At 40.3% G+C, this 21,146-nt stretch overlaps 1 pseudogene; it reads right to left on the minus strand.

The window, feature by feature from the left end:
* Window positions 1-20,047: 20,047 nt before the first annotated feature.
* On the minus strand, window positions 20,048-20,897 carry LOC102132098 (large ribosomal subunit protein eL18-like; annotated as a pseudogene).
* Between the last annotated feature and the right edge of the window lie 249 nt (window positions 20,898-21,146).

Consider the following 21,146-nt stretch of genomic DNA (forward strand, 5'->3'; position numbering starts at 1 on the left):
TCCTTCCCTCCCTCCCTCCCTCCCTGTCTCCCTTCCTTCTCTCTCTCTCTCTCTGTCTCTCTTTTTTTTGCTTTTTGTTTTTGAGACAGTCTGGCTCTGTCACCCAGGCTGGAGTGCAGTGGTGTGATCTTGGCTCTTTGCAATCCTTCACCTCCCAGGTTCAAGCCAACCTCCTACCTCAGCCTCTAGAGTAGCTGGAACCACAGGCGTGTACCACCACGCCTGACTAATTTCTGTATTTTTTGTAGAGACAGGGTTTAACCCTGGTCTCAAACTCCTGAGCTAAGGCGATCTACCTGCTTTGGCCTCCCAAACTGCTGGGATTACAGGCATGAGCCACCGTGCCCAGCCTGGGTATTTCTTGATAGCAGCGTGAGAACAGACTAATACAAGATTGAAAGGAGGAAGGCCAAGGCAGGTGCTAGTAGTTAGAGATATATAAGTGCAGTCAAGAATCAGGAATAAAGCCCTACCAACAGCCCTCTGAGTAGTTTAAAACCTTCAGAAATCTAAATTTAGCTGTTTTATAGGTGATTACTAAGAATTTGTCTCTGCCAGTCAAAGTCATGGAAGCAAAGAAGACAATCGTGGTTGCCAGGGGCTGAGGGGAGGGGAAAATGGGGAGTTGCTAATCAAGGGGCACAAAATCAGTTATGCAAGATGCACAAGCCCCAGAGATCTGCTGTGCAACATTGAGTATGTGCACAACAATTGCTATATTGAACACTTAAGAATCTGGTAGGAGGGTAGATGTGGTAAGTGTTAAATGTTTCTTACTACATTAAAATTTAAAAAAGAAAAAACCAGTATGTATGACCTTGTGAGGAAAAATAAAAACCCTTCAGGTAAAAGAGGTCAGTTTTTTTTTTGTTTTTGTTTTTGTTTTTAATTCAAGATTTTCTGACCATTGTGAATGGAAGTGGCTTTCAAAGATGGGGCTATGTATCTTTTGGTCTATGCTAGTCCGTTTCTTCACAATCTGTCATTGTAAGGCTAAAATACCACGGGACATGGAGATGGTTAAGAAAGAACACTGAAGGAGAGAGGGTGGATTTTGGAACAGAATTAGCGTTTGTTGACCAGGTATCAGTTGATATTATCTCATATATGGTTTGCAAGAAGCCTGTGTCTGTTTCCTGTTTATAGATGATTAAACCGAGGTGAGAGAAGTTAATAAACATGTCCAGGTTGAGAAAACTAGGAAGTGGCAGAGCTGACATTCCTATCTCTTTTGTCAGGGCTCTAAACCCTGCCCCCCTTTTTTCCTCATTACACCATGAAGCCTCTGGACAAGATGAAGTATCTGACTTATCAGCTTCTGCAACTGAAGAGAGCATTGCAGGTAGGCATCCTCTTTGATGAGATATGAAATGTCAAACCAACATATTATGATTATACACTATATAACTTCCAAGACATTTGATTACGATCTGGTTACAGGACATAATATTTGACTGCCAAAGATTAAAGTATATTTCTTCTTCTTCTTTTTTTTTTTTTTTTTTTTTTTTTTTTTGAGATGAAGTTTTGCTCCCATTGCTTAGGCTGGAGTGCAATGGTGCCATCTGGGCTCACTGCAACCTCTGCTTCCTGGGTTCAATGGATTCTCCTGTCTCAGCCTCCTGAGTACCTGGGATTACAGGCACCTGCCACTATGCCCGGCTAATTTTTGGTATTTTTAGTAGAGATGGGGTTTAACCATGTTTGCCAGGCTGGTCTTGAACTCCTGACCTCAGGTGATCCGCCCGCCTTGGCCTCCCAAAGTGCTGGGATTGCAGGTGTGAGCCACTGAGCCCGGCCTAGTATATTTCTATTGCCTATTACTTAAACACATAATGCTTAGAAAAGGAAAGGCTGATTAAAGCACACAGTTACATGAAAATTTTCCAGATATGTTATTTTCTATTTAAAGAGACCATTTAACATTTTATTTGCGGTTCCAGAATTTTGTTTCACAAATATTTCTGAGCCTCACAGAGGCTTTAGATGTGCTATGAAAACTTTACTGAAGTGAACACAGTGGTGAGTTACTAAAGGATGGATGAAATATAGACCTTTTTTTAAAAAAAAAAATAAAATAAAACTTATGTTTCCTATCAATAGATTGAACTCACTTTCTCTGAAGCCCCACTCCTGAAACTATAGATCAGACTGTCAGTGTTGTTATGGAATGTGCTAACATAGTCCTCTACACAGTCCCATCATTCCCATGCACGCTACTAAGCTAAGACCTGTGACTGCTTCACCTCCCTTAACCCTAGCCTGCAAAGAAACTGTCTCTGAACTTCTTAGTGACGGTGGTCTGTCCCCTCTCATCAGTGCATTCCTGATGACCTTGGTGAAAGCTATCTGTGTTCTCTGGGCTTCCTATGGAACATGCTCATCTGGTGGACCTTCTAGACTCACATCATTTATCCATTTTAGCAAGTATATTCCCTCAGCCCCTTTATTTCTTCCTCTGTCACCTGCTAGGGAAATGCAGGCATTTCTACATTGCCAAAAGCTGACCATTGCTTTTCTCCAGGCTTCTAAGAGCCACAGTAGCAACAAGTTTTTCTCATTCTCTCCATACCTTGCTAGAACATTAAATTGTGTTAAATAAAGTGCTTCTAACTCAATGAAATCTTGCATATCCAGCTTTACTTTTTTGTCTCCTTGATCAAGCATCCTCAAATTCAAATCACAGGAGAACTTCCCTGACTCCTGCCAGTTCTTCAGGATGTAGTCTTTTAGGCATATAATTGCTTTCTGCTCCTACCAGACTCAGCATATCCCTAGCCTGGTTATGATGAAATTTTTCCCTATTTAGCAGCCTGGAAGGCAGAAGAGAAGATGTGGCAGCTCCTGAGTGGGCACTGTGTTAGTTTCCCATGGCTGCTGTAATAAATTAACACAGGCCACTTTAGGAGGCCAAGGCAGGTGGATCACAAGGTCAAGAGATTGAGACCATCCTGGCCAACATGATGAAACCGTGTCTCTACTAAAAATACAAAAATTAGCTGGGTGTGGTGGCGCATGCCTTTAGTCCCGGCTACACAGGAGGCTGAGGCAGGAGAATCGCTTGAACCTGGGAGGTGGAGGTTGCAGTGGGCCAAGATCATGTCACTGCACTCCAGCTTGTAGACAGAGCGCGACTCTGTCTCAAAAATAAATAAATAAATAAATAAATTACCACAGGCTTCATGACATACAATAATACAAATATTATCTTCTAGTTCTGAAAGTTAGAAGTTCTAAATCAAGATGCTAGCCAGAGAGAAGCTGTTTCTTTGAATTTTCTAGCTCCTGGAAGCCACTTGCCTTTTCTGACTTATGGCTCCTTCCTCCACCTTCAAGTCCTGCAATGTAACATCTCCATTCTTTCTCTCTCTCTCTCTCTGACTTCTGCTTTCATTGTTGTGTCCTCCTCTCTGACACTGACCCTACTGCCTTCCTCTTACAAGAACCCTTTTTTATATTTAAATACTTTTTGATGCATTATATTTGTACATATTTATGAGGGTACGTGTGAAATTTTGTTCTATGCATAGAATGGGTAATGATCAATTCAGGATATTTAGGGTATTCATCACCTAAGGGTTTATCATTTTTATGTGTTGGGTACATTTTAAGTCTTCTTCTGGCTATTTTGAAAAGTACAATACAGTTTTGTTAATTCTAGCCACCCTGCTTTTCTAGCAAAGATTGGAATGTATTCCTTCTATCTAACTGTGTTTGTACCCATTAACCAACCTCTCTTCATTCCCTCTTCTACACATACACCCTTTTCCAGTCTCTGTTATTATTCCATTCTCTACCTCTATATGATCAACTTTCTTTTTTTTTAGCTCTCACATAGGAGTTAGAATATGGAATACTTGTCTTCTGTGCCTGGCTTATTTTACTTAGCATATTAACCTAAAGTTCCACCCATCTTGCTGAAAATTATATTATTTCATCATTTTTTATTGCTATCGATGAAATTATTATTATTTCATCCTTTTTTATTGTATTTCGTTGTGTATATATGCCACAGTTTTTTTTTTTTCACCCATTCATCCATTGATGGACGGTTACATTGATTCCATATCTTTGCTATTGTGAATAGTGCTGTAACAAATATGGCAGTGTTGTAATCACTTTGATATATTGATTTCTTTTCCTTTGGATAAATACCTAACAGTGAAGCTTCTGGCTTATATGGTAATTATATTTTAATTTTTTTAAGAATCTTCATACTGTTTTCCATAGTGGCTGTATTAACTTACATTTCCACTAACAGTGTATAAGAGCTCCCTTTTCCTTTTTCTCTGTAATCATATCAGTATCTTTTATGTTTTGTCTTTTGGTAATAGCCATTCTAACTTGGGTAAGATATCTCACTGTGGTTTTGATTTGCATTTCCCTGGTAATTAATGATGTTGAACATTTTTTCATATATGTGTTGGCTACTTGTATGTCTTCTTTTGAGAAGGGTCTATTCATGTCCTTTGCTCATTTTTAAATGGGATTCTTTCTTTCTTTCTTTCTTTCTTTCTTTCTTTCTTTCTTTCTTTCTTTCTTTCTTTCTTTTTTCTTTCTTTTCTTTCTTTCTTTCTACTGCTGAGTTGTTTGAGTTCCTTGTATACTGTGGATATTAGTTCCCTGTTGAATGAGTAGTTTATAAATATTTTCTCCCATCCAAGAGGTTGCCTCTTCACTCTATTGACTGTTTTCTTTGCTGTATAGAAGCTGTTTAGTTTAATGTAGTTCCATTTGCCTATTTTTGTTTTCGTCGCCTATGCTTTTGTGGTCTTAGCCATTAATTCTCTGCCTAGATCAATATCCTTTTAATAGTTTTATAATTTCAAGTCTTATGTTTAAGTCTTTAGTCCATCTTGAGTTGACTTTTGTATATGGTGAGAGATAGGGGTCCAGTTTCATTCTTCTGTATATGATTATCCAGTTTTCCTATTGAAGACGGTGTCCTTTTCCAGTGTCTGTTCTTGATGGCTTTATCAAAAGATCAGATGACTATAAATGTATGGATTCATTTCCGGATTCTGTTGCATTGGTTCAAGTATCTATTTTTATAACAATACCATGATTTTTTGGTTACTACAGTTTTGTAATATATTTTGAAGTCAGGCAGTGTAAGGCCTCCAGCTTTGTTCTTTTTGCACAGGATTGCTTTGGCTGTTCTGGCTCTTTTTTGATTCCATATGAATTTTAGGATTTTCTTTCTGTTTCTGTTAAGAATAACACTAGTATTTTGAGAGGAATTTCATTGAATGTGTAGATTGTTTTAGAAAGTATGGTCACCCTAACAATATCAATTATTCCAACCCATGAGCATGGAATGTCTTTTCATTTGTTTGTGTCATCTTTGGTTTTTTCATCATTGTTTAGAACACTTTGAGCCCACCCAGATAACCCAGGATAATCTTCATACCTCAGTATTCTAATTAATTACACGTGCAAGGTCCTTTCTTCCATGTAATGTAACATATTCAAAGGTTATAGAAATTAGGACCTGACATCTTCGTGTATGTGTGGAAGGGCGGTGCGGGGCATGGGGCTATCATTTCATTTACCACTGGCATGTGTTGTTTTGTGGGAGAGGGGCTTCTGCAGTGGGAAATGCTAGTCCTTATTAGAGGAATGGTGGGTTACCTCATGCCAGTGACTATCCATGCCCCTCCTTCCAACTAGGATACTGTCTTCTTCCTCTGCTGGGTGGTAGGTTAGCCAGTTCTATCCTCAACTCATTGCCTGTTTCTGAGGATCACTCCTGGCACCAGTTTTGTTATTCCAGGTCTTCTGGGAAGTGGATGCCAAGACTGGATTAAACATGTGGGGAAACAGCTGGAAACATCTGGGAAAATGCCATATGAAGGAAAATGGGGAGGGGGCTGGGATAGACTTGGAGAGCCTTCACAGTGAGAAGCAAGTGTGACCCTAAATGGATATCGCCCTCCATCTGAGGGAAGTTCAGTAGTGCTCCTGGGGAGTCCTAAGTCAAAGCTGGCCATCAGAGAGCCTTTGTGTCCAAAGAATGGGTTAGCCTGAGTATCCCTTGATACATTCAGTCATTGGCCAGGAGCAGCCTGTGGGAGGTATACCCTTGGCACAAACCTGATGCTGGATTCCAGAGCTTGTTCTATTATCCTCCTATCTTGAAAGATCTGTGAAGAACATTCTCATGCTGCCACAGACATAATTTTGGTTTTCAAACATTAGGGTATGTACTTTCAGTCGGGTGCAGTGGCTTACATCTGTAATTCCAGCGCTTGGGGAAGCTGAGGCAGGTGGATCACTTGGGATCAGGAGTTTGAGATCAGCCTGGCCAACATGGTAAAACCCCGTCTCTACTAAAAATACAAAAAATTAGCCAGGCGTGGTGGTGGGCACCTATAGCCCCAGCTACTTGGGAGGCTGAGGCAGGAGAATGGCGTGAACCCGGGAGGCGGAGCTTACAGTGAGTGGAGATCACACCACTGCACTCCAGCCTGGACGACAGAGCGAGACTCCATCTCAAAAAAAGAAAAATTATTAATAAATAAAAATGCAAAATTTAGTTGGGTGCATTAGTGTGCGCCTGTAATCCCAACTACTCAGGAGGCTGAGGCATGAGAAACTCATGAGCCTGGGAGGTGTTGCCCTTGCCAAGATGGCGTCAGTGCACTCCAGTTTGGGCAATAGAACGAGACTCTGCCTCAACAACAACAACAAACAAACATTAGGAGATATACTTTAGACAATAAACATGTAACTATAAAATTACGACACTAGCCTCAAGAATGTAGTTTAAATGCTGTTAAAAAAAAAAAAAAGTGTTGTAAACATCCTTAGGGTTAAAAGAAAGAGCACAAGCATTTAAAACAAGAAAAACATTGTGTCTGTAATGGTCCTTGAAGGATGATTGAGATTCTGATGGATTAATATTGGTTGAGGGGAGAAGGCATCCTTCATGGAGCAAATGACTGAACATAATTTTAGAAGGAGGATGATAAGCATTGTGCCTGGGATCCATGAATGATACAATGGCCTGAAGCATCAGGTGTCTGCAGGGAAACAATGATTGATTAGGTGATTAGCTGGGGTCATACGATGGCGGGCAAGGATGCACAGAATGCTTAGGAATTAGTCAAGCAATAGGGAAGGAAACAATGTTCTAAGAGAAGACATAGCAAGTGCAAGAAGAGGTACGTTTGAATAAAGATGATGAAGTCTAAGGGAGAAGAGTGAGGATAGCCATATTAATCAATACTAAAGGTAGGATTATTATTAGATCTTTGGGATCTAATAATAGGATTTGTTTGGGAATTGTGAGAGCCATTATGTTAAAATAATTTAACATGGTAGCTGATTGTATTAGGGAGTAATGACCAGAGGAGAGTGGAAAGAAAGACTCCAAGCCAAAAGTTGGAGAGTGAGGGATGAAAAATGTTGTGGAATTCTGTAGATTATAATGAAGATTAAAGAAAGAGGCAGATATAAGTAAGTGGCATGAATTAGTAAAGAGTTGTCAGGATAATAATAAGTACCCTGTTTTTGTTTTCCCAGAATATGAGCCTCTATCATGGACCAACCAATAACTTCAATAAAAGTGTGATAAATGCTGTATCCCTGGCAGACGATGAGTATCTTCAAGATGGTGAGTATCTTCATCTCTGTATCACCAGGACCTGCCTTAAAAAAGGGACCATAATATAGTCTATAAGAAACTATTAAATAAATGAATGAGAAATTGATATCAGGAAAGAAAAAAAGCAATTATCAATCGGGTATGTGCTGAGGGATGAGCACTGTCAGGCACTTTTGCCTACACCATTTTACTAATTTTCGAGCAATTCAGTGAGTTAGATATTATCCCCATTTAAGAAATGAAGATATTGAGGTTTTGAGGGCTTAAATAATAACCCAACTTCCCATGATTAGCAAATGGCAGAAACACAGAGCAGGATGCTGGGTTGGGCAGGGGATGACAGCAGGAATTTTCTCCATTGAAGAAGGCTTTGATATGGTTTTGAAGAAACCTGGTTTTGGTTAACACTAGGAAATTGAAGGCGTTTGTGAGAAGAAAGGTGCAATTTGGTGGTGAGACAATGAACATCCAGATGATGCAGTGAAAATGAGACTTTTCATTGAGACTGAATAGGAGCGAGTAGGGTTAGAATGGTCCAGTAATTGAACAGCAATGAGAGGTTGGAAAGATAGAGTTTCAAGAAAGGATTTGAAAACCCAGGATTTAGGAAGCGTTTATTTGACATCACTTGCAGTTTATTGAGGAACTGGGGCACAGAATAGAAAACAGTGGATCAAGTAATATCATGTATTGTTATCTACTGCTATATAATAAATCATCCCTGAAGTTAGTGGATGACAACAAGAATATGTATTTTCACACAGTTTGTGTAGATCAGGAGTCTGGGAATGACTTGACTGGATCCTCCAGCCCAGGGATTCTCACAAGGCTGCAATCAAGGTATCAGCCAAGGCTGCGGTCATCTTGAGGCGTAACTGGGGCAAGATGTACTTTCAAGCTTACTCACAATGCTGTTTGCAGAATTCAGTTCCTGCTGGGCTGTTGGACTAAGAGCCACAGTTTCTTAGTACTTAGCCTCTCCAGAGGGCAGCTCACAATAGAGTAGCTGGCTTAATCAAAATGAGAAAGTGAGAAACAGCAAGAGAGTGCCAGCAGGATAGAAGTCACAGCCTTTTATAACCTACTTTCAGAAGTAATAGGCCATCACTTTTGTTATTTAGAAGCAAGTCATTAGGTCTAGGCCACCCATGGTGAGGGGTTACACAAGGTCATACCTACCAGAGGGCAAGGATCACTGGGGGCTATTTTAGAAGTAGTCTACTCCAAAGTGATTCACCAGAAACGAGTTGCTCTTTCTCAACAAAGAATTAGAGGTGAAGTTGTTGAGAGAGAGTTCAACATGAGATAAAAGGAGAATTGCTTACGAATCATGGCATTCGGATCTATAAGGAAGTAGAATGATTTATCGGACTCAGATTGACCTTTATGATTCACTTTCTTCAATGGACTTTCTGGAAAGAAGTTACCTGCCACCTTACCTGACCCTCTCTCAATTGAAGTGTTGGGTAAGGCAGAATGGCCTCACCAATCTTTCAGTGTCTCATCCTTATTTGAACATTTGATCGTATAGCAGATTTGCAATCTTATAGTGTGTCAATGACTGCACCACTTTTTCCAAATCTTATCCAGTGATTCAATAATAAAGGCATTTTTTGGGATTCTGGAGCCTCAGCTAAGCTTTGAAATACACGTTCTGTGGCAGGGCAAGTTTTTTCAAGTGGCCAAAGAACAACAGAGATTGTGATAAGTTCCTAGATGGAATGATAGTCTGTTGCAGGTATTCAATAAAGAAGAATCCAATCACGTTGGTTTTTGAATTTTTGTTTAAATTTTAATGAATTAATAAATCAATTAGTTTTCAAGATAGCATCTCACTCTATTGCCCAGTCTGGAGTGCAGCGATGCAATCATAGCTCACTGTAGCCTCAAACTCCTGGGGTCAAGCAATCCTCTTACCTCAGCCTCCCAAGAAGCTGGAAGTACAGGGTGCACCACCCTGCCTGGCTAATTTTTTAAAATTTCTTTTTAGAGATGGGGTCTCACTTTGTTGGCCAGGCTGGTGTTGAGCTCCTGGCTTCAAGCAGTTCTTCCTCCTCAGACTCCCAAAGTACTAGGATCACAGATGTGAGCCACAACACCCAGCAGCTAGCCTATTGCTGGGGAGAAGGAACACCTTTTTCTTCAATCCTTGGGAAACCAGAAACTTGTTACTGTGAATGTTAAGGGAATTTCAAAGGTCTTCTACATTTTCGTGGGAGACAAACTCACCCAAAAAGCTTCCTCCTCATGAGGGTACTAAGACAACTCAAGGGTAAAAGAATATATATATATATTTTTAAACAAATAGTGTTGGACAAGTGTTATCTACATGTAAAAGAATATAGTTAGATCCCTATCTTATATCCTATGCAAAAATTAACCAAAAATAGAATAAAATCTAAGTGTAAGAGCTAAAACTATACAACTCTTAGTAGAAAACAGAAGAGTACATCTTTGTGACAGTGGATTAGGCCGTGGTTTCCTAGACATAACCGAAAGCAACAAAAGGAAGAATAGATAAATTTGACTTCATCAAAATTTAAAACTTCTGTGTTACAAAGGATACCATCAGTAAAAAGACAACCCCACAGATGGGGAGAAGAGTTTTGCAAGTCATGTATATGATAAGGGACTTGTATCCAAAGCATATAAAGAACTCTTACAACTCAGGAAAAAAATAAAAATGAAAAGGCACAGAACCCAATTTAAAATCAGTCAAAGGATTAGAACAGACATTTCTCTAAAGATGACATCCAAATGGTCAATACACACATACAAGGATTCTCAACATCATTAGTCATCAGGGAAAGGAAAATGAGAACCACAACGAGTTAACACTTCACACTTGCTAGGATGGAAATAATAAAAGTGACAGATAAGAAGAAGCATCAGTGAGTTAATGGATAAATTGGATGCTCAGACTTTGATGGTGGGAATGTAAAATGGTACAGCTGCTTTGACAAACAGTTTGGGAGTTTGTCAAAAAGTTAAACATGGGCTGGGCGCCATGGCTCACACCTGTGATCCCAGCACTTTGGGAGGGCAAGGCAGGCAGATCACTTGAGGTCAGCAGCCTGACCAACACGGTAAAACCCCATCTCTACTAAAAATACAAAAAATTAGCCGGGCATGGTTGTGCATGCCTGTAACCCCAGCTACTCGGGAAGCTGAGACATGAGAATTGTTTGAACCCAGGAGGCGGAGGTTGAAGTGAGCCGTGATCACGCCACTGCGCTCCAGCCTGGGTGACGGAGTAAGACTCCCTCTCAAAAAAAAAAAAAAAAAATTACATTAAATAAAAAAAAAAGTTAAACCCAGATTTGCTATATGATCCTGTAGTTCCACTCCTATGTACCTAAGAGAACTAAAAATATATGTCCATACAAAATATTGTACAGAAATATTCATAGCAGCATTATGAATGTAAAAACAATCCAAATATCTATCAACTGATGAGTGGATAAATAAAAGATTTGTTCTTTTTTTTTTTTTTTTTTTTTTTTGAGACGGGGTCTTGTTCTCTCGCCAGGCTGGAGTGCAGTGGCACAATCTCGGCTCGCTGCAAACCTCCGCCCCGCCAGGTTCAAGCGATTCTCCTGCCTCAGCCTCCTGTGTAGCTAGGACTACAGGCACACACCACCACACCCAGTTAATTTTTGTATTTTTAGTAGAGATGGGGTTTCACCATGTTGGCCAGGATGGTCTCAATTTCTTGACCTCGTGATCTGCCTGCCTCGGCCTCCCAAAGTGCTGGGATTACAAGTGTGAGCCACCATGCCTGGTAAATGAAATATTTATAATGCATATAAACATTGGAATATTATTTGGCCATAATGAAGAATGAGGCACTGACACATGCTCCAACATGCATGGGCCTTAGAGACATGATGCTAAGGGAGAGAAACCAGAAGTAAAACACCACACATGGCATAACTGCATCTATGTAAAATATTCAGAATAGACAAATAAATAGAACATACATATAAAGTAAGTTGGCAGTGGCTGGGGCTGAAGGGAAGGGGGAAAGGAGAATGAATATTAATGACTATGGGGTTTCTTTCTGGGGTGATGAAAATATTCTACAATTAGTGGTGATCTATGCACAACTTTGTGAATATACTAAAAAGTCACTGAATTGTACACATTAAAAGGGTAAACTTTACGGAACGTAAATTATATTTTCATAAAAGTATTATTTAAAAATAACCCTCCTTTCATCTCAGCTCTTCTGAGTCTTAAAATCTAATAAGACAAATGATAGTCTGGATTACGGTGCTAGAGCCTCTGAGCCAATGCTAACCAGTTTAACCTTTTAGTCATTAACACTCCATTACGTGTTTCTTGTTTTTCATTTTTGTTTTTGTTTTTACTTGAGACAGGATCTTGCTCTGTTACTCAGGCTGGAGTGCAGTGTCATAATCACAGCTCACAGCAGCCTCAACCTCCTGGGCTGAAGCAATCCTCCTGTCTCAGCCTCCCAGGTAGCTGAGACCACAGGCATATGACACCATACCTCGCTAATTTTTAAACTTTTTGTAGAGATGAGGTCTCTGTTGCCCAGGCTGGTGTCAAACTCCTGAACTAAAGTAATCCTTTCACCTCGGCCTCCCAGAATGCTAGTGTTACAAGCATTAGCCACCGTGCCCAGACTCATTACGTGTTTCTTATTTATTACATCCTGTTGAATGTATCTGACTCCATCACAAAGCCCCATCTCATCAACCTAACTGGGTATCATTCAATGAATTGTACACTTCCATTCAGTATGAATATAAGGCCAGAAAAAAATCCATTTTTTGTTATTTCAGTCCTTTCAGTTTTCATTAATATTTTGTTTCTAAAGATGAATAAGGTAATGAATGTAATTAGATGAGATGTTAACACATGTCACATAAAATCTAAGACAGAGTTCAAGTTCTAACTTCCCATCCCCTGAATTCTCAATTCTGTTTTTAACACTGGAAATAATTGTTTCTTGGGCACCGGATCAGATGTATTTAATCTACTTTAAAGCATAAGATGTACAATGACAAAATTAAAAATGCCCCCAAAGAGGAAATTACAGCACATGATAGCTTATTATTATTATTTTTTTAATTTGGCAGTTTTCTGCTAAGTTCAAAGCAGCTGGGGAGAGTAGCAAGTAACAAAATGAGACAGATTTATGAAGCCCACACTTGGCAATATTTTTGTGTAAAATTAGTCAAAATCATTATACTTGTAGATGAAGAAATGAATTCCAACAAGTTTGCATATTTTTAAAGAAAAATCATATTTTGTCTAAGTGAACTGGAAGAACTGAGCAATTTATTGGATTGGTTGATCACCAGCATTGTAACTCACAATAAAATTTGAGGATGCCTGCCAAGCATTGGCTCTCAGAAGAGTAGGATAATAATACACTGATTTTCAATAAGTAGAATTCAGCCCGTATTACAGCCTATCTTCCTATCCAAAAAACTCAGGGGAAATAAGCCACTAGAAGAATTTTCCACTGAAACTTCTTTGTTTTGCTCTAATGTATTGCTAAAATTTTCTGATAACAAAGAATGAGACAGATATAAATATGCCCCATTTTAATAAAAACCCAATTACAATACATCAATTTAAAAATATAATTGAAATGGCTGATTTCAGAGCTGGGGCAGGATGGGCACAAAATGAGCCTGAAATATATTGTTATGCCATAAAATAAAAAGCACTACATCCATCTACCTATCATGACCTGTCACAAGGAAAAAAATTCAGCTCAAAGGGGCTACCACTGGGAAAATCTAGGTTGATTTGAGCATCAAATAATGGAATACAATAATAAAACATAAATCACTGGGAAAAAAGAAACTCATGGATTTACACCAAAAATAGATAAATAAGTGGGAGAGAAGGAGGGCTTTTGCAACGCTGGAGTTGAAAAATTATCATTTTCCAACCATCGTGGTATGGATTGGATCTGATAAGAATAATCAATGGATTTTTAATCCTAGAAGAAATTTTGATGGGAAACAGGACATTTGTATGGTCTCAAAGTGTCTCTCTACAGACTGCTTATCTATTGTAAGGAAGTGTGATGGTTAATACTGAGTGTCAATTTGATTGGATTGAAGGATGCAAAGTATTGATCCCAGGTGTGTCTGTGAGGGTGTTTCCAAAGGAGATTAGCATTTGAGTCAGTTGGCTGGGAAAGGCAGATCCACCCTTAATCTAGGTGGGCACCATCTAATGAGCTGCCAGTGCAGCTAGAATATAAAGCAGGCAGAAAAATGTGGGAAGACTAGGCTGGCCTAGCTTCCCAGCCTACATCTTTCTCCCATGCTGGACCCTTTCTGCCCTCAAACATTGGACTCTAAGTTCTTAAGTTTTGGGACTCAGACTGGCTCTCCTTGCTCCCCAGCTTGCAGATGGCCTACTATGGGACCTTGTGATCATGTGAGTTGATACATATATATGTGTGTGTGTGTGTGTGTGTGTGTATGTATATATCCTATTAGTTCTGTCCCTCTAGAGAACCCTAATACAGGAAGACAAAAAAAAAATACAATAATCATGCAGTGGAGAATCAGATCACACCTTAACTGCACCTTGACTAGTGGTCCTAGTGACCATCACCCATGAAGGACAGGTGGCCTTGTGTCCCTCCAGGTGTCACACCCCTGGAAGGACACCACATTACCTATGCAGTATTCCATCTGAGAACACATAACTTCAATAAAATCCAAAGGAGAAACATTCTATGAAACAAAAAGAGGAATGTATTTTTCCAGAGCATCAATATCATGAAAGACTATGGAAATGTTTCAGATTATAAGAGGTCAAAAATAAAAGATAAGTGTTGATAAGGTTATAAAGAAAAGGGAACCCTGGTATACCGTTAGTGGAAATGTAAATTAATAAAACCATTATAGAAAACAATTTGGGATTTCTCAAAAAATTAAAATAGAAATGCCACATTATTCAGCAGTCCTACTTCTGGGTATATAAACAAAGAGAATGAAATCAGTATGTTGAAGAGCTGTTTGCATTGCCATGTTCATTGCAACACTCTTCACAATAGCCAAGATATGGAATCAACCTGTGTTCATCAATGGATAAATAAAGAAAATATGGCATCTATACACAATGGATTACTAGTCAGCTTTAAAAAAGAGGGAAAGTCTGTCATTTGCAACAATATGGATGAACCTGGAAGTTGTTGTGTTAAGTAAAATAAACCAGGCACAGAAAGACAGATATCATAGGATCTCACTTATCTGTGGAATGTAGAAATGTAAGCTTCATAAAAGCAGAGAGTAGGATCTGATTACCGGGGGCAGGGGGAGAATGGAATTGGGGAAAAGGATATAATATTTCAGTTAGGAGAAATCAGTTCAAGAGATCTATTTTACAACATAATGATGTTAATAAAAAATTAAAATAAAAGAGGCCAAAGAGACATGATAAGTAAATACAATACTTGATCTTAAATTTTGTACTGGAGTGGTGGGTGGGGCAATATGCTATATGACCCTGTTAGATCAAGTGAGAAAACTGGAATACAAAGTGTACAGAAAAACATTTGCCAATATTAAATTCACCAAGGTTGACAACTTTTCTTTGGTTATATAATAGAACATTCCTATTGTTAAGAAATATACACTGATACATTAATAGGTCCAAGGCCATGATGTATTTACTTTACCATCAAGTGGTTCAGACAAGAAATTAGATGTAGCTAGATAGCTACATACATTGACAAATAGTCTTAATGATAGAACAAATGGGGTAAAATGTTAAAAATAGGTGAATTTGAATAATTGTTATGTGGGGATTTTCATATTATTTTTATTTCCACAATTTGTAAATTTCAAGTTATTTCCAAATAAAAAGTTAAAAATATATCATTGATTTGGGTCATTTGTGTTTCCATTGGCAAAAGTTGGTTGCTTCTGAAGAACTCAGAGCAAATGAATCCCTGGACTTGGGAAATCCACCAGTACTTTTCAAATTATGATGACTTTGCAAATTAAAATTTGGAAGCAAGTTTGGGATTATGTTGAGAAGGAAAGGCAAAAGGCTAATTTTATTTCTGTTTAAGAGTTATTTGGTTGAAAGAAAAACAAACTCATGTTGGCCAAAAGGAAATGTATTTACAAGTAAGTAAGGGAAATTTCATGAAACCCAACTGTGGGAAGTACTACTGGTGTCATGGGAACTACAAAGATATCAGACGTTTCTCTTCCTCTGTCTCTGTGTCTTTCTTTCCTTCCCTCTCCTATTTAGCCAGTTCTGGTCAGAACTACAGGACAACCAGGTCGAAAAATCTGGCAACTTCTTCAGCAAAAGTGGCAAAAACATTTCCAAATAAGAGCACATGAGCTGTGCAGACACCTCGTGTATTTAATTTTATGCTGAAATTAGAGAAGAACTGACCTAATATTTGACTAATAACTTAATTTTAATCTATAATTAATAATTTATCTTAAGGCCAATATAAGATTAAAAATATTAATGTGAGCAATGATATACTTAGATTCTCCTTTTATAAAGATCACATGGGCACAGAATGGAGAATGGATTTTAGAGAAACGAGAGTGAAGTGGGATATCATTTAGATGATGTTATCATGGTCCAAGCAAAACATGGTGGCTTGGATGGGTATAAGAATAGCTGTGGAGATGGAGAGAAAAGGGTAGATAAGGAATATCTTTAGAGGTACAACTGACAAGTCTTTGTGTTGAGTTGAATGTGAATGTCTGAGGAAGAGGTTTTCAAAGATGTCTCCCAGGTTTCCGGTAGGAGTGAATGGTAGAGACATTATGGAGATTGAAAACATTAGGGGAGGAGTAATTTTGGGGGGAAAAAGTCATGAATTCAATATAGGCCTTCTCTTAGTTTCAGAAACTAGTAAGATACAAATAGAGTTATCAGGTTGCTAGATATATGGGTTCAGGGCCCCAAAGAAAGAGCTGGTGTAGAGAAAGAATCTTGAAAAAGATTGCTAAGTGTATGGCATTTGAAGCCACGGAAATTTATGCAATAATTCGTAAGAAAGGAAACAGCCAAACCTTGAAGAACTCTAACATATAAGAAATAGATGGGAAAGAAAGATCTCCAACAAGGGACTGAAAAAAAAAATGGTTTTATATGTAGGTGGGAAATCAGTAGAGTCTAATTTTGTCAAATCCACTGGAGAAGGTGAAAAATAAGCTAGTAGTCAACTGTGTCTCCTAGTAGTGGAACCAGTAAAATGGGCAGGTGTCATGCTCACCCTCTTTTTGCAAATGAAACAACGGTTGAGACTCAGAGACCTTAAACGACCCACTCCAGATCATGGAGATACTAGGTAATGAGGCTGGGATTTGGATTCGTGTGTCTCTGACTTTAAAGCCTGTGCTTTTAAGCATTGCCTCATTCATTTCATCAAAGATTGATTTCATACTTACTATGCATAACGAAGCCGGAAGATAATGTAATGAATAAGATCTATATGATTTAGAGTCTGTACTCATTAAATGCAATTTGTTGCCAATTGAACGTTGTGATTCCTGGGAATGGGTGAAAGAGGCTGTATGAGTTTTCTATTGCTGCATACCAAATTACTGCAAACTCACCACATGAAACAACTTCCAATTATCATCTCTCAGTTATATAGAGGAAAAGGGTGGATGAGAGGGCCTGACTGGGTTCTATGCTTAGAGTTTCACAAGACTGAATTCAAGGCTGGCCTAGACTCTTCCCTGGAGACCTGGGGAAGAATCTATTTCCAGGTCCATTAAGGGTGTTGGCAGAATTCAGTCCCTCACTGCTGTAGGACAGAGGACCCCATTTCCTTACTTGCTTTCAGCTTTGGGCTTGTCTCAGCTCCTAGAGGCCCCTTGCAAGCTTTTTGCCATGGACTTTCTCCCAGACCCTCTCATCAGTTAAGCTTAACTTTTCAAGGCTGGTAGCAGGATCTCTCAAATAGAATCCTCCTGAAACTTAGAATCGTTTTGACTTCTCTTTTACTATTAGCGAGCAAAATCTCTCTACTTTTAAAGGGCTTGTGTGATTAATTCAGGCTCAACTGCATAATCTCCCTCTTGCCTTGTAACCACTCATCATATTCACATGTTCTACCCACATTCAAATGGCTGGGTATTGGATTATAGAAGGGTTAGGGTCATTGAGGGTCAATCTTAGAATTCTGTCTACCACAGAGGCATAAAGCCCTTGTTGCTTCCTTCTTCCCAAGCTCTCTGTTTTCCCATTTAAAAATTTCATAGTTTGAGAGAGAAGAATGCGTATAGGTGATTAGTCCATTGATTTGACAGCAATACAATCAGTACTCTACAAAAAAAAATTGCCTAGTATCTTTTCTCTGGGAACCAGCTTTCAAAGTGGGAAAAGCTAAGATGATTCTACAGCAGAGGGGATGTGCTTCATTTCCCCAAGATACCACAGCTGGGAAGCTCCGCTGCCTTTCTGGGAAGAAGGACTGCTCTGTTCTGCATGGAAGGCCACCCACAAGGGCACACATCCATGTGAGAATCTGAAGAAACAGTGCAACGCCATCAACATGGCATCAAATTCTACCACAGCTGCTTTGTTGCCTCTCCCAGAAAGATCAAGACAGACCACTGTCCAGAGAGAGAGAGATGATTAAGGGGATAATAATGCTCTGGGTATGAGCAACACCAGGGACTTACTGCTCAAACTCTCAGTGCGTTTTCAGCTTGCAGCTTTTTGAGTTGTACCAAGATGTCCTTTCTTTGGAAAAAGCAGAGAGAGAAAGAGAGAGAGAGAGACAGAGATATGAACAATGCATTTAAGAGGGCTGCCAGCCTCTGAGAATCTGGGGCCTGGACTCTTGGCTTTCAGCTGAAAAGCCTTCAAAAGGCCAGGGAAGCGTTAGTGAAAATGAATGGAAAGCCTCTGACAAGCATGCTATGAGCTGCGGAAATTGCAAACAGACTTGGCATGCTTGCTCAGGAACCCAACAGAATCTGAACATCACTTGATGTTATAAGTCATGGGACAGCAGGCGCTTGTTTCACTGGAATGGGCTTTGACACTGAAAAAAAAAGAAAAAAGATCACCATCTGTCTTTTTCTTTGGGGGTGGGTAATTCAGTGCCCCAGGGAGGGACTTTGTTTTTGTGTCTGTCCTGCACCTCTTTTGTAGTACAGAAGAGTCATGCAGCAGAATCAGTAGCTGTCTTGAAGTACTGAACAATGGAGAGAAGCAGAAGTCTTTACATGAAGGGTGTTTGGATAAGAGGGCTTCAATACAGACAGTCAGGCGTGGGTTCAAACCTTTATTCTGTCATCTACAATCTGGGTGATCTTAAACATGTTGCTTTGTCTTTGTGATTCCCAATTAGCTTCCCTGTGTTCCAGTTTCTCATCAGTAAAATGGGTGGCGGGGGATGAAATAATGTCTATGAGCTATGAAAATAAACTGACATAGAGAAAGCATTCAGTAAATAGTAGAATCTCAAATGTAGATAGTATCCCATCCTACATTCAAAGAACCTGTTGGCTGCCTACGCAGCACCTGTTCCTCCTATTTTCTTCATGGCTGGCAAAGCTTGTCTTCCAGTAAATATAACGAAAAGGCAAAACCACTTGTTTTTCTAGCTTCTCCTCTTACAGTCAGGACGTGGGCCTGTTACCTGATTCTGGCCTGGATCTGCTACAACCACCTTGAAACTTTAAGGGATGACACGGTGGTCCGTAGAACAAGGAAAAATGGAAAAAAGGAAAGCTTAATGTTCCATGACATTGAAGAACTGATGAATTAATCTTGGAACTTCCTTCCTGTATTAGTCAGGATTGTCTGAGATATGCCAAAGAGCTAAGCCCTGTATCTATGGTGACTTATAAGAGCAATGTTCATTTCTTGCATACACTATATGTACAGTGTGGACTGAATAGGGAATTTGTTCCATTTTTCCTCACTCTAGAGGCCAGGTAGATAGAAAAACTGCATCTTAAACACTGTGAAGCATTGTTTCAGAGGAACAAAACCATCTCTAGAGGGTAACTCTTTATTTAATCTGCTGGGTGGACTGGCTTCTCCAAAATTCCACTTTCCACTCTTATTAGATAGTTGCTGCTGTAGCAATGCTTACTCACTCATAGGTCTGTGGGTCAGTAGCGGTCTTGGAGGGCTTACCTAGGATGGCTTACCTAGGATTGCTTACCTATGCTTGACTTCACATACTTATTGAATTCAAGTCTGCTCCCTGTAGTTCCTTATTTGGGGATCAGCTGTTACCTAGTATATGTTCTTCTCATGGCTAAGTAAAGACATGCAAACAGACCAATCCATGCACTCACATTAACATCCCTGCTGGTATTCATGGAGTTAACATTTCACTGGTCAAGTCCCGTGACCACTCCCGAAGTAAAAATGGCAGGCATAATTACGCTGTCTTCTCTCCTGGGAGGCTCTGATACTCTTGTGGAAAGTGATGTGGATATAAACTTTTTTTTTTGGTCAGCATTCAAAATCTTTTTAATAAGAGGGTAGGATCCAAGGTTAGTTTTTGTAGCCTCGGCTGGCCCGTCGGCCTCTGGCACACTCGAACTTCCGGCCCTTGGACCGGACGTAGGGTTTGGCGTGGCTGTGCGGGGTTCCTGGGGCCTCAGCTGGCCCGTCGGCCTCTGGCACGCTCGAACTTCCGGCCCTTGGAGCGGACGTAGGGTTTGGTGTGGCTGTGCGGGGTTCCTGGGGCCTCGGCTGGCCCGTCGGCCTCTGGCACGCTCGAACTTCCGGCCCTTGGAGCGGACCTAGGGTTTGGTGTGGCTGTGCGGGTTCCTGGGGCCTTGCCGAAATGCCGGTACACCTCTCGGCCCTTGTGAGGACCGGAGAGCAGGACAGTGCCGCAGCCCTTGGGGGAGTCCAGGGCCAGCTGGTCGAAAGTGAGGATCTTGCCCCCTGCTCTGAGATGCGGCTGCGGGCCCGGCTGGTTACGCGCAGTGCACATACCTTCAGTTTGGGCACCTCCTGAACCCGCACGTCGTCCGTTACGGTCCCCACAACCACGGCCGTTTTGTTTTCCCGGCCAGGCAGCTTCATCTTCCGGATCATCCGGGAAAGGAACAGAGGCGGCACCAACAGAGGTTGGTGCGACTTATAAACAACCTCTTCAGCACAACCTGGTTGAATATGGAATTGGTTCTTCTGGCCAGAAACCTATACAACTTTACCAACAGCCTCAGGTAGATATCCTGGCTCTTGGGCTCCTTGCGCCGAACCTTTCGGTCCTTGTTGTGGCGGATGGCAACTCCCATGATGGCGCCTCCTGCTCGGCCAGGTCTGGAAAGGGAGAACCAAAATCAACTGGGGAGCTTTTACAGATTTCACTTCTGGGCCTTATGCCCGAGGAGTCTGATTTAATAGGACTTGAGGGGGGGCCCGGGAATCTGTATTTGCACAACACCCTAGCAGAGCTGTTCAAAGGCAAGAATACAGTCATAGGTTCTTAGTTTCTGTTTCTGATTGGACCAGTAAAGCCCCTTCCTCATCCCTCTTTTCCACTTATCACCAGAGACAGGAACTAAAAACCATGGCTTCAGGCTGC

Source organism: Macaca fascicularis, chromosome 16 (assembly GCF_037993035.2).
Source record: "Macaca fascicularis isolate 582-1 chromosome 16, T2T-MFA8v1.1".
Lineage (NCBI taxonomy): Eukaryota > Metazoa > Chordata > Mammalia > Primates > Cercopithecidae > Macaca > Macaca fascicularis.